The sequence below is a fragment of the Zingiber officinale genome, chromosome 1A (genome assembly GCF_018446385.1).
Source record: "Zingiber officinale cultivar Zhangliang chromosome 1A, Zo_v1.1, whole genome shotgun sequence".
Taxonomy (NCBI): Eukaryota; Viridiplantae; Streptophyta; class Magnoliopsida; order Zingiberales; family Zingiberaceae; genus Zingiber; species Zingiber officinale.
Window position 1 is genome coordinate 176,320,208 of NC_055987.1, and position 15,857 is coordinate 176,336,064.

A 15,857-nucleotide genomic window follows, 5' to 3' on the forward strand; every position below is an offset into this window, starting at 1 on the left:
CCGCTCGGCCGTGGAACCTTCCGACACTTGAAGTTTTTCCAGAAGGCCCTCTAACTCGGCCAGCCGACGGCTAGTGGCAATTTGTTCAGCCCAGCGCTGTAAGGGAAATAATAATATCAGGAATCAAACAATAGCATGACACGGGAATGAAGATGGGTTTACCTGCGTCGCCTGCTGCATATTATTATCGCCGAGCTGCTTGGGCGTCATCAGGGCCGCCTGAATCTGGGCGTCCTCGAAGAGCTTAGCGAGCGGACCCGTCAAGGTTATTTCGTGAACAGGGCTCGACGGCCGATCGGCGGATAGCAAATACTCCGATGGGAATCGGAGGGTGGTCTTGATGGTTGGATGGCCGGACGCCGCTTCGGCAGCTGCGGTAGCCTGGCCCGAAGACTCCCCTATAGTGGAAGTTTCGCCGAACCGTCGCAGGCGACGACGAGTCCGGGGAGGAGAACCAGAAGGCTGTGCCGGTGGCGACGCCATAGGGGTCCCGATCTGTGATGGCGTGCGGTCGGGCGAAGTCACGCCGATCGGCGCTTGTAGTCCCTCCTCCTGGGTCGGCGGAGGGTTCAGGTCTCTTCGACGTTTCCGCCGCATCTCCAATGGGGGATCCTCGACATGCGGAACGCCCAACTCGGCGGGAGCCGAGGAAACAGGATCGATTTCCGCCTCAACCGCCGCAGAATCGGAAGAGGCAGCTTCTGTTTCAGGGGCGGACTGTGCCCCTCCCTCTCCTGTACCTGCCGGGCGGCTAGGGATAAGACCCCGCTCGGCGAGCTCCTTTTTGGTGGCCGCTTCAATCTCATTGGACTTCAGTTTCAAATGAGCAGTAGCCTTAGAGCGCCACATGACTTCAGCTGCAGGGGAAAAAATTAAAATCAGTTAGACAAAAAAGGCGAAGGGAATGAAGAATCCTTACCCATGCGGTATGGGAGATTGGCCCGAACGGGAGACAACCCAAAAATGTACAAGACCCCTTTGAGCAGCAGCTGGTCAATTTTGTACCGCTGACCAGATAACCAGTTGGCCGCATGAAGGTAGGCCGGGTTGCTTCTGAATTTGCCGAGCTCCGGCTGGGTCGGCACAGCAGTTTGCCATTTAGTTCGGAATGCTGGCCGATCGGGGAGTCGAATGTAAAAGAAGAACTCCTTCCAATGCTTGTTGGAGGTCGGCATGTTATCAAAAAACTTGAAGCCTATTCTGCTTTGGAAGATAAAAGTGCCCGGTTCTGATTGTTTGGGGTAGAAGAAGAAATGGAATATCTTAGGGTCGAGAGGAATGCTGTGCAACTTAAAGAGGACGACCATCCCGCTCAGCAACCTAAAGGAATTCGGCACAAGCTGGCCGAGCGGGATGCGGAAGTAGTTGCAAACTTCCAAAATAAAAGAATGAGTGGGAAATCTGAGGCCGCCCTGGAATTGGTCTAAAAAGAGACAAATAGAGCCGGTCGGCGGGTCATGTGGCCGATCGGTCGCGTCGGCTAGGATTATTTCGTGGTCATCAGGAAGCTCATATGTCCGGATGAGGCGCCGGGCGTGCTCCTCATCGAATCGGCTCTCCATGGTCAAGTACCAAGGGCCCAGAGCGCTACCAGCGGGTGCGGAGGAGCTTGCCATCTCAGAAAAGCGGAAGAATGGCGAGAAATTGAAGAAAGGGGAAGGAAAGGGGCGAAAGGAGCAGGAAAAACCTAATAAGTGAAGGCAGAGGACTCACGGGGAAGGAAAGAGGTCGGAAGAATCACCGATGAGGGGATCGCCGCCTAAACCCAGACACTAGATCACCGGAGGCCGCAGCAATGGAATGGAACAGAAGGCAACACGCAAACAAGCGTGCGGCGAAGGAAGGAGAGGAAGACTTTATACTGCAGAGGCAGGTCAGCCTCCACCGTCCGATCCAGGGCACGAGAAACAAGGACGCCATCGGGCCGTCCATTTCAAACGGGCGCATCCCCTCGTAAGTGACGTCGCCGCCACACCAGGATCGACACGTGGCGCTCTGTCACCGAGTGCAATTAATGCGCGTCATACCGCGCATGCTGTGATTTAATGAGAAAGATTTTGCGCGATTTTCGGGAAATGCAGGCGAATAAACATTTATCTGGAACGACAAGGCATCCCAATTGAATAGCCGAACGGCCTAACCTGATGTAAGGACCGAACGGCTCAAAGAATATTATAGGCGACGACTACCCGCTCGGACACGCAGTCCAGTCAGTCGGACTTACTGCCTCCTTCGACTAGACTTGAAGGGAAGGCAAGTGATCCGGCAGTAGACCCAGGGTAGGCTAACTAAGCGAGCCGAGCAGCTGGGGTAGGTCCGAGCGGAGCTAGAGTTAACCCATCCAAGGGCTTGGGTTTCCGACGTCAAGGCTGGGAGATCGAAGGGCCGAGCGGTAGTCCGCTCGGCAGAAGCATAAGGGCCGAGCGGGAGTTCGCTCGGCAGAAATATGGGCGAGGGTAAAAGGTAGCCGAGCGGCTCATCCGCTCGGCCCTGGATCTAGGATGTTAGCAGGAGCATGTCTGATGATTAGGCCGTACACAAAATCGCACGATGGAGGATCTCGCCGTCACATCGTGAAATGGTCGGTACAGTAGCAGTATGGTCTCATGAACATCTTCCTGATAGATCCATATTTGGGCATGGCCCTTCTGACAGACCCATACTTGAGCATGGTCAAAGGCATGTTGTTGATTTGACCGGGGCATTCGGGTCTCCTCCAAAGGTCTATATAAGGCCTCCATTTCTTCACCGGAGGTATGAAAAATCTTGATTTGGGAACCACCTTTTTGTTATTCCTCGCCTGACTTGAGCGTCGGAGGGCCGTCGCCGGGACACCCCTCCCGGCCCGGTTTTGTTGCAGGTTCACCGGAGCATTCGAGGATTCCGCAGGAAACGCCACGTGCCCAGCGTCCCTTGACTCCTGATTCGGACAGGATCAGGGAGCATTGGACAATGAAACTGACATGGTAAGTAAGGTATGTTAGCTTCCTCCTGATCAATTATTCGAGTATATTAAAATGTTAAGTAAATCCCTATACAAATTATGAACCAAGGTTGTCTCCCTGAAAAAGGTAAATATTGACTTAGAAAGCAAATAGATAATGCATGCCTAAAAGCTGAATTTGAGAAATTAATAGCTAAAATTATAAAATTAAAAGATAAATTAGAATTACTAGAAAACAGATAAGTCATGCTCAAATTTTTACATGCTTCAGCAAAAATTTTTAAATATCATCGAAAGCTTAACTAATATTTTAGATACCATAAGGGTCAAATTATAAAAGTAGAAAGATAATTAATTTCTAAAAAATATTTGGTTAATCCAATAGGTAGGAGCCTATATTGGGTTCCAAAGTCATGCTTATATTAAATTTTGATGCATGTTCTAATTTTTAGTTGCTTAAATATTTTTGTTGGATGCTTAAAATTGTCTAAACTTTTCAAATAATTTTTTTTTCGAATCCTTTCTTTTCGAAAATTAATTAGATCTTAATTATTCCATGAAAAAGGATTTTATTACTTATCTGTAAAAAAAATTTAAAATTTTTTTTACAGCTATATGATTTTTATGAATTTTTCAACAAAAATAATTTTATTGAAATTAAAATCATTTTTCAGATTTAATTTTTGAAAATTTTATTTTTATGTGATACATTATGTTCTCTTCAAAGGAAATTTTATCAAAAATTTTTTTGACCGTTATTTAATTTTCTATGAATTTTTTTGTCAAAATATTAATTTTCAATATTAAAAATTTCCAAACATTTAATTTTTGAAAATTTATGTTTTCTACATAAATACTTTCTATTTTACATACTTAGAAAATTTTACAAGATTTTTCGAACTTAAAATCTATTTTTAATATTTTTTAAGAAAATATCTCTCTCAATATATAATAATTAATTAATGTTTATATTAATATTTTTTATTTGTGAAAATTTTATCACTATTTTGAATAAGCATGTTTAACTGTTATAAAATTTTTTAGAATTTTTCAATGATTAAAAATAATTTTAAAATTATTATGTCAAAAATTGATTCTTAAATCATAAAAATTCAAATTTTTAGAAAATAATTTATAGATTTTTTTTTTTCAATCTTAGTCACTGGTTAAGTAACTCTTAGAATTTTTCGTATATTTTTTTAAATTACTCCTATTTTTAATGTAATCAAGGAGGAAGAAATAAGATAAAGTCTAAGGAGGAACAATTTTTTTTATCCATTATTGTTTTTGCAAATGCTTTACTTATTGCAAACTCTTTGTAGTAAATTGCTAAATCAAAATTTACTTATGATACTTTTCTTTTTATTACCCTAACTTAATTTGGGGTACACATTAAAAAGGGAGAGATTGTAAGTACCCCGGGTAAGTTTTGATATGATCAATTGGATTAAGTTAGGTGATGTTGTGTTTGATGCATTGTGTCTAAGTATGCAGGAGCTTAGGAACATAAGAAGTTGAGCAAAAGATGCAACTAGCGAGAAGGATGTTACAGGAAGGGAGCCAACGAGTTTGGTGCATCCGAGGGACGAGATACTGCGAAAGAGAGTACACCTGCAGAAGAGAAGAATGTGCGTGATGTTCAAGGGACGAGAAGTTGGAGCGGAAGACTGCTTAAGGAGAAGACATGAGTTAGATTCGGTTGATCTCAACTTTGGAAGGCCGGAGGATCACCCAAGCTATCGGAGATAAAGCAAGCGACTGGAGAAGGTGTTGGACGAGTCAGCATTAGGTTGACTAGTCTAAGCGCCCGGACCACCAAGGTGCCCAGCAGGCGCCTCATCGTAATGATCAATCTTCAGGTCCACGTTAGCAATGGTCCGAACATCCAGACATGAAAAACTTCATCGTTGAATGAAGCCGTTGCGTGAAGATAAAATTTGTCAACCTAGGGGCGCCCAGACCTTGCCACGTTAGTAATAGATAAAAATCATGAGAGCATTATAAATAGAGCTCTTGTTCAGTCAGTTTAGAGCAACACACTCTGTATTACTTTCTAACTCTTGTCTTAAGTGTTCGTGCTTTCAACTTGTAAGAGGCTACTCTGCCTACTTAAAAGGAGAACATTAGTAGAGCTTGTCATTGTCTTGGATTAACAACTACCTAAATTGTAACCAATTAAAATTCTATTTGTCTTACTTCCTTATCTTGTTATTTTTATCTAACTAATGTGAGTGTCTCTTTTCTAAATTCGGAAAGCAAAAGAAAGTTTTAAATTTACTTTATAGGACAATTCACTCGCTCTTGTGGGTCGTCATAAGACCAACAAAGTAAAAGTGTGCCAATATTTTTGAGAAATTGATGATTAAATTGCCACAATTTGGTTAAAAGTCAAAGAAATACCAAGTTGGGATTTTTAGCATTTTCTTAGGGAGATAAGGGCAACTTAGGCTTATTTTTAATTTAACGATTACTTAAGTGATATTTAGATAGAGAATCTACTCATTTTATTTAGGCTAAAATTAATATTTTGTGTGCCCTATCATATACCATGACATCATATTTCGTAATCATAGTTGTTATGAAAAGTGTCATATGCCATATCATACATACATCATTATTTATGATAGATTTCTTTTTGGAAATATGCATTTGATGTATGTCATAATAATTTTTGTGCATTGTTTTAATTTATTGAAATTAAAGACAATGACATCACTTGACATCCTAGGTCGAATGATCAAAGTTTAAATACCTAGTTAGATATGCATGATCCGTTGGTGTTAGAGAAAACCCAATTTACATCTCACACGTCCATAAGTTTGACTTGTATGTGTTTTTAAAACACATTAGATACAAGTGAGATGTTAGGAAAATTAATAAAACTCAAAATATTGATTTAGTACATCTATTTGAGTTTTAGGTTCATCAAAATAATAGATTATGTGAAGTCCAATCTGTTGGTTTTTCGGGCCGCGAAAACTGCTTTTCGCGTCGCGGAAACCCCGAATCACCCATGCCACTGGATCTCGTGCGAAGGATAGATTTCAAAATACAAGTACGAGTTTCAAACTATGATCTACAGTAGATCTACAAAGGAAAAACATTTTATACCTTTGAAGCGTGCCCTCGCAAATCCCGCTCGTCCAACGGTACGCCGGATCTCGAAGTTGTCAACGTAGACAACTCTCTAGTGATATCCACACGAACAAGATGTGTTCTCTAACACTCAAGGATGGAGAAGAGAGCACCCCAAGTGTGCTAGCACTTTCTAGGGCTCTCGGGTAGGATTTAAAAAGGGAGAAAGGAGAGAAAATAAAAGGAATCTCACATACTCCTCTAGGTACCCTCCATTGTGACCTTCACTCCACCTTATTCTCATGGAACTCAACTCACTCACCTTCACCCTTGCTTAGAACTCACAGCAACAGCAGCAAGGAGGAAGAAAGACCAAGGAAGAAGATGATAGAATGAATGCACACATCAATACACTAAACCAAAACCTCCACACTACATTAGTGTGGCCGGCCACACCTTGTAACCTCCCCATTTAATGTGGTCGGCCACATTAAATGGAATGGAATGTGTAACCTCCATGAGGTGGCACACCATGATGAGGTGGAGATGATGGGGCAAGGTTAGTCATGCCATGTAGGATGAGTCAACCTTCATGATGTGGCAATATCAAGTCAAACTTGATGTTTCAACTTCCATTTGGTCAAGTCAAAATTGACCAATTTTCTTCCTTGTTGAGTTAAATCCAACCTTTGATTCAAGTCAATTTTAATTTAATGAATCTCAATTCATTAATATAAATTAACTCAATGAATCAAATTTAAATTAGACTCATTCAACAATTGAATCTAATTGAGTCTAACTCAATAAGTCTAATTTGAATTAATCCGAATCCAATCCTTGGTGCATCATATGAACCTAATCCAATTGGTTCATCATATGAACCTAATCTCCATCCACTTGTTCTTTGTGTGTGACCCAATAGGTTCTTGTAACGTTGGCAATGTTTCTAAACTCCTTTAGAAACATAAGCAATGAGCGGCATCTAGCAATACATCATTGCTACCCAAGTTACAAGAATGTTGAGATCCAACATCACCTTGTGACTACTAATTGTGACTCCTCACAATATATGACATTGTCCTTCTATCCTAGATATCTAGATTGATCAATGTGAGGCATAGACCGTGTTATCCTCTAACCAATCTAAATCTTGAACTCCAAGTAGACTCACTCGATCAAATGAGCTCAACATCTCATGTTGACTCATTTGGGCATGGCCATGCACTTCGTGGTCTAACTCTATCAAGAATACCGATGTCGCTCCCGTCATATGGGAGGGATAGATCCCGTCTACATCACTCACATCCCTTTGCATAATTCGTTATATACCCAGTAATTGCCTTTATAGTCCACCCTGTTACGGGTGACGTTTGACGAAACTAAAGTACATAACTCCTTATGTAGGGAGCCATGGTGACTTCAGGTCTAAGGACTAGTAGTCATACTAATAGCCACATGAGAAAGTATATGACACTCATATAACGATCCATGATACTTTCTCATGGCGGGTCATTCAGTATACATTCTCCAATGCATACCCATGTGTCAACTTGATATCTCTATATCCATGACTTGTGAGATCAAGTCATCGAGTTGACCTACATGCTAGTCTTATTGCATTAACATTGTCCCTGAATATTAATACTCGACTAGGAATGATTAAGAGTAGTATTCCCTATATCATCTCACTATCGGTTCAACTAACCGATTGATATAGGTGAGAACCGTCTACTCAAGGATGTTATTATACTTAGTTTATTTGGCACCAATACAAGTAAGTATAATAATCAAAAACCAAATGCCTTTATTTATATAGAATATGATACAACAAGTCGAAAATACAATCATCAAATGATTGGCTCTAGGGCTCTAGCTAACAATCTCCCACTAGCACTAGTGCCAATTAGTGTAGGCTCTAAGGCCTAATGACCTAGTGTGACCATCATGCTTTCTCTGTGCCAAAGCCTTGGTCAAGGGATCTGCGATGTTAGCCTCTGTAGATACTCTGCAAATTTTCACATCTCCTCTATCGATAATCTCTCGAATGAGACGGAAGCGCCGTAGTATATGCTTGGTCCGCTGGTGTGAGCGAGGTTCCTTTGCCTGTGCTATAGCTCCATTGTTGTTACAATAGAGCTCAATAGGGTCAGCAATGCTAGGAACCACCCCAAGTTCAGTGATGAACTTGCGGATCCAAACTGCCTCCTTTGCTGCCTCTGATGCAGCAATGTACTCGGCCTCTGTTGTAGAATAAGCTACTGTGTCCTGCTTCAAACTCTTCCAGCTGACAGCACCACCATTAATGCAAAATACGAATCCTGACTGCGATCTATAGTCATCCTGGTCGGTCTGGAAGCTAGCATCACTGTAACCCTTTACAGCTAGCTCATCATTGCCTCCATATATCAAGAAATATTCTTTAGTCCTTCTTAAGTACTTAAGAATATTCTTGACCGCTATCCAGTGACTTTCACCTGGATCTGACTGGTATCTTCTTGTCATGCTCAAAGCATACGAGACATCAGGTCGAGTACATAGCATGGCGTACATGATAGATCCTATGGCTGAAGCATAAGGGATCTGATCCATGCGGTCTCTCTCCTCTCTAGAAGAGGGACCTTAAGTCTTCGAAAGACTTACGCCATGTGACATCGGCAGAAATCCCTTCTTGGAGTTCTGCATGGCAAACCGAAGGAGTACCTTGTCAATGTATATACTCTGACTTAGGCCAAGCAATCTCTTAGATCTATCTCTATAGATCTGTATCCCTAGAATGCGGGATGCCTCACCTAAGTCCTTCATTGAGAAGCAACTCCCTAGCCATGTCTTGACAGACTGAAGCATAGGGATGTCCTTCCCAATGAGCAGTATGTCATCCACATACAATATGAGGAAGACAACTATGCCCCCTACAACCTTCTTGTAGACACAAGGTTCATCTTCGTTCTTGATGAAACCAAACTGTTTGATTGCATCATCGAATCGAAGATTCCAGCTCCGAGAAGCTTGCTTTAGTCCATAAATGGACCTATGCAGCTTGCATACTCTGCTAGTATGCTGTGGATCTACAAAACCCTCAGGTTGTGTCATGTACACATCCTCGAGTAGGTTTCCATTCAGAAACGTGGTTTTGACATCCATCTGCCATATCTCATAGTCATGGTAGGCTGCAATAGCAAGCATGATCTGAATGGACTTAAACATCGCTATTGGAGAAAAGGTTTCATCATAGTCAATACCATGAATCTGCTTGAAACCTTTAGCTACCAAGCGATCCTTATAGATAAGTCCATCCATGTCAGTCTTTCTCTTAAAGACCCACTTACACCCAATGGGTTTTACCCCTTTAGGTGGATCAACCAAAGTCCATACTTGGTTGGTGTACATGGATTCCATTTCGGATCTCATGGCCTCTAGCCATTTCTCGGAATCTGGTCTCATCACAGCTTCCTGATAGGTGGTAGGCTCATCCTCTATGAGCACAATGTCATCATGGTCAGACAAGAGAAATGAGTATCTCTCAGGCTGACGACGTATCCTATTAGACCTGCAAAGAGGTATGTCTACTTGAACTGGTTGTTGTTCCTCAACTCCTTGTGGAACAACATCATCCACAACACTTCGTGGTTCCAGTTCAACTTCCATCGAGGCTTCAGTGCTATTGTTCGCATCTTGAACTTCTTCAACATCGAACGTGCTCCCACTAGTCTTTCTAGAAATAAAGTCCCTTTCTAGAAAGACTCCAGTCTTTGCCACAACTACCTTGTGCTGACTGGGAATGTAGAAGTAATATCCCTTAGTTTCCTTGGGATATCCAATAAAATAGCACTTGTCAGATTTGGGTCCTAACTTGTCTGAGACTTGACGTCGAACGTAAGCCTCACAACCCCAAATCCTCATGAAAGACACTTGGGCATCTCTCCTAGTCCATATCCTATATGGTGTCTTTATCATGGCCTTGGATGGAACTCGGTTGAGTATAAAAGTTGCCGTGTCTAGAGTATAGCCCCAAAGGTATGTCGGAAGATCTGTGTGACTCATCATAGATCGTACCATATCTAATAGGGTACGATTCCTCCTTTCGGATACACCGTTCCACTATGGTATTCCAGGAGGAGTGAGTTGGGATAGAATCCCACACTCAGCTAGATAGTCACGGAACTCATGGCTAAGGTATTCTCCACCTCGATCGGATTGAAGTATCTTAATACTCTTGCCAAGCTGGTTCTGTACTTCATTCTTGAATTCTTTGAACTTTTCAAAGGATTCAGACTTATGCGTTATCAAGTACACATAACTATATCTACTGAAGTCATCAGTAAATGTGATGAAGTACCTATAACCGCCTCTAGCAGCGACATTAAAAGGGCCACATACATCACTATGTATGAGTCCTAACAAATCAGTCGCTCTTTCGCTGCGCCCACTAAAGGGAGTCTTGGTCATCTTGCCTCGTAGGCATGACTCGCATATCTCATATGATTCTAAATCAAATGAGTCCAGCAAACCATCCTTATGGAGCTAGGATAAGCGCTTGTCATTTATATGACCTAAGCGACAGTGCCAGAGGTAGGTTTGGTTCATGTCATTTGACTTGAACCTCTTGGTATTTATGTTATAAATAGGGCTCTCAAGGTCTAGAATATAGAGTCCGTTCATCAGAGGTGCACTACAATAGAACATATCGTTTAAATAGACAGAATAACATTTGTTCTTTATTATAAACAAAAAACCTTTCTTGTCCAAACAAGAAACTGAAGTTATGTTCTTAGTCAAGGCAGGCACATAACAACAATCATCTAATTCTAGTACAAGCCCAGAGGGCAGAGATAGATGGTAAGTTCCTACAGCAATAGCAGCAACCCGTGCTCCATTGCCTACTCGTAGGTCTATCTCACCCTTCGTCAATGCCCTGTTATTCCTCAACGCTTGTACATTAGTACAAATGTGCGAAGCACATCCGATATCTAATACCCACGATAAAGAAATAGAGAGGTTGACTTCTATAACATGTATACCTGAAGTAGAAATCTTATTTCTCTTCTTCTTAAGATCTTCCAGGTATTCTTTGGAGTTCCTCTTCCAGTGTCTTGCTTGTCCTTGATATAGGTGACAAAGATGTTCAACCATATCGTAAGCGCCCATCAACTCATGTTGCTTCTGAAGCTCATAGTTCATGGTCGCAAGCATAAGACAGGACACATCTAATGCGTCATCTTGATGCTTCTTGTAAGCATCTCGGTCTGCTCGTGTGGCAGTGGCAGGAGGAGCCTCCGGAATGGGCTGCTTCAGAACGTACAGTTTACGTTCTTGGGTGAGAACTATTCTCAGGTTCCTGTACCAGTCCAGGAAATTTGCTCCGTTGAGCTTGTCCTTCTTAAGGACAGATCGCAGAGAGAAGGTGTTTGTATTTGACGTCATGGTAATCTACAACAGAAATAAATGCAGAAATATCATATTCTTAATTATTTAATTAGGTCTTTAACTAAATGATCCTCCCACTGAATTCTATAATTCATGTGGGACAAGATCCACATCATGCTAACCCTTGAGTTAGCTTTGGCTAATACGCCCAAGACTTAGTATGATCGGTAGGTAACGATTACCAATTACATCTCTACGCAACTCTTGTTTATAGGATTAATATCCGCATTTATATTAAAACTCGAGTTAGCTTTGGCTAATACGTCCGAGAGTTAATATATATGTGATTTTGACCTATCTTTCCAACCGTTGGAAGAATGCCTATAGTTATACTCGATCCAACCGAGTTAACTAGGAATACTCAATCTAATTGAGTTGTACTCACCCATGCGTTGATAGGCGGGACCAAGATTGTCCCTCCGTACCCTACCAAGATAGTATGTGTTGCTCTGCTTTGGCAGATTCAACAACAACATGCGATCGAGGTAGTGGTAGGTATCACGGCATGGTAGGCATTACGAGTTGACGCATTTTAGATCTAATCTAAACGATGATGCGTATCAAAAACTTGATTTAAATCTAATCTAATCGTGGGGTGCATCATGTGCACGATTTAGATCTAATCTAATCGCTAGGCACTAATTAACTACTTAATTAAACATGCATCACATACATATAAGCAATTAATTAAATTATTTTGTGATTGTGTCATGGCCCTACTACGATCTTCTCAAGCCAATGAGAAGATCGGATGGTCAACCTAAGGTCAACAGCTTCTCAAGCTTCTTCCTTTGACCACCTTGTGTTGCTCGCGCCCTCCTCGTAACTCCGTCTCGTGTGGACCTTCCACCGCTTCAAAATTACAATTTTTGAAACTTGAGTTACATTCGAGTCTAAATTTAATTTACAACCAGAATATAAGAGAAAGGCACGACGCGCAGGCCGTGAAAATAAAATAAATACAGCACGCACATCACATAACGGCACGCAGGCCGTATTATGAATTACAACACATTTCCAAATCTAATTTGGGTCGTTTGGGCCATGACTATCACAAAATTAATATATAATTCTAAATTATATATTTTTCATAATTTTCTGTAATTTTCATAATTTTTACAATTTTATAAGTAAATTTTTCCCGGCGGTCCCGTTTAGCGTTTTCGGGCGCAATCGCGGAACGAATCCCCTTGCGGGGCAGGGGCAGCGCCCCTACCCGCGATCTAACCATCGCGAGGGTTCCTTTGCGATCTAACAGCGCCTAAACCCGCTGTCCCAAAAAATTTTGGGGCGAAACATTGCCGTTTCAGAAAATTCTTCTCGGTAGTCGAAGCCTACAAGTGTCTAAACACTTGTGCTTCGCTTCTACGAGAAAAATACCCATTAAAACTATAAAAACATGAATTTATAGAAAGTTTACAGATCTATATTTTTCATAAAAATATGAATCTAAACTCGTACTCGCTTTGTACGTGGCTCTGATACCACTGTTGGGCTTTTCGGGCCGCGAAAACCGCTTTTCGCGTCGCGGAAACCCTGAATCACCCATGCCACTGGATCTCGTGCGAAGGATAGATTTCAAAATACGAGTACGAGTTTCAAACTATGATCTACAGTAGATCTACAAAGGAAAAACATTTTATACCTTTGAAGCGTGCCCTCGCAAATCCTGCTCATCCAACGGTACGCCGGATCTCGAAGTTGTCAACGTAGACAACTCTCTAGTGATATCCACACGAACAAGATGTGTTCTCTAACACTCAAGGATGGAGAAGAGAGCACCCCAAGTGTGCTAGCACTTTCTAGGGCTCTCGGGTAGGATTTAAAAAGGGAGAAATGAGAGAAAATAAAAGGAATCTCATATACTCCTCTAGGTACCATCCATTGTGACCTTCATTCCACCTTATTCTCATGGAACTTAACTCACTCACCTTCACCCTTACTTAGAACTCACAGCAACAGCAGCAAGGAGGAAGAAAGACCAAGGAAGAAGATGATAGAATGAATGCACACATCAATACACAAAACCAAAACCTCCACACTACATTAGTGTGGCCGGCCACACCTTGTAACCTCCCTATTTAATGTGGCCGGCCACATTAAATGGAATGGAATGTGTAACCTCCATGAGGTGTGTAACGACCACCCTTCTTACTACTACTACACTCTAAGGATGACCGTTACTTAACTGCTAACTCTACTTAACCGGTATGATTAAAAAAAATCACATGGAAACCCTACCGAAAAATTTCGGCAGAGTCTCCCCTGTACCGGTGACCAAATCAACAATACAAATAATATATACTCAGCCACAGGCGGCTGGAACATATAATCACTCAACCACGCAGTATAATAACTCAATAAGAAGAATGAAACTACTCTAGCAATAGTAAACAGATAATACTCCAACAATAAAACATAACAAAGTGCGGAATAGACTCAATTACAATCTCAACTTCTTCATAGCATTAAGGAGAAAAGAAAAGGAAACTATAATCAGGTAAGTTTTAACAACTCCTTAGCAAACTCATGATCTCTCCATAGTCCAGCCATCACACACCTTCATCACCACCACCTTGTCGCCTTCCTTTCATACCTTAGCTTTTCCTTTATCTGCAGTAGGAGGAAATGCAGTCTATAATCATAAAGCTTAGTGAGCGCTATCTACTCACAAAAACTCGATATGCATGTATACAAATAAAAACATGCTAAAACTGAATGCTAACATGTAAGGCTACTCATGCTCATAAATAGCAAAGAAATCAACTAACAGAAAAGCTAACATGTAAAGATAATCATGCTCATAAACCAATAAGGAATCATACTAACTGAAATACTAAACATGTATAGCTAATCATGCTCATAAATAGCAATAAGGGAATCATACTAATTGAAATACTAAACATGTATAGCTAATCATGCTCATAAATAGCGAAGAAACTAACTGAAAAGCTAACATGTAAAGCTAATCATAGAACTATCATGTGTATCAATAAGAAACTGAATTGATACCTAAGCTAAACTAATTAATGCTAAACTGAGTCTAACTTGTATTCACATAACTAATTTGTGAAGTTTTGAAAAACTATTTACATAATAGATTAAAATAATAATCATGCTGCTGATGGGCCCGGCAACTGTACTTGTTGTGCGCGCATCCCTAACTAAACCTGGGATTGCAAGTTCCGAGTCTAGTAGGGTTTACTAGGTTATCTAAACCTAGGGACGACTATGGGAGCCCAACCCAATGGATATCTAATCCTGTACAGTGCCACTGCTGAAAATAAAATACTGATTTCATAGCTAATTTTCTTACCTTGCTTTAACTAGGTTATCTGAACCTAGAGGCGACTGTGGGAGCCCACCCATTGGACCGTAGTCCCATATAAGCTGAAGCAAGACTAAATAAGTTATTTTAAATGCTTCTACTGCATTAACTGAGCTATTAAAATGCCTACTGTAGCATTATATTGAGCTAAGCATTTTATCAAGCACTTGGTGTGCACTAGAACACACCCTACGTACTAAAAATCTATATACTATACTTATAAAAATCTGCATGCTATACTTATAAAAATCTGCATGCTATATAAAAAAATAGAACTGCTCATGTTATTCCAATAGCAAATAGGAAACTAAAACAACTTAAGCATGCTGTGAAAGTAAAACAAATTCAACTACTAGGCATGCAATAGAATCTAAAAAATAAAGGAATCGTTGCTGCATGGAATTAACAGAATATCATGCTTCATCAGGAAATACTGAGAATTCATACTAAGGAAAAGCTAGAAAAGGAAAACTGCACTTCTATTAGCATTGGAAAAGAAATCTGCCAATGCTAAAAAAAACTATTCTTACTAAGCAACCAACAACAAGATCTCAAGGCTAATATGAAGTTCATGAGGCATATCAAAAACTGAGATACTACAACTGAGATGCAAAAACTGAGATGCTGGGGTCTAAACTGAGAATTCGGAATGCTGATTACATATATATTACAGTGACAAAGTGATGCTACAGCTGAGATGCTAAAACTGAGATCAAAAGAAAGAAATCAAAACAGGCATGTTACTCTTAAACCTCTAACTAACTCAATACTGTACAGTATAATCCAAGGCAAAGGAAACAAGAAACCCATGCTACTCATAAACATCTAACTATTCCAATGTTGTACAGCATAATCCGAAAGCAAAGAAACTCATGCTCTGATTTAACAAACGAACTTCTGAAATTGAAACTACAACACAACTAATGGAACAAAAACTGAAATCCAAAACCTTCCAGAACTAGCTATCCATGTTATTCCAAATCTCTCCTCATCTTCTTAAAACTCACGACAGCTAGCCTCAAGAATACACTTCTTACAGCATGCTTTGGAAAAACAACAAGAAACTAACAAGAATTCGAAACCAAC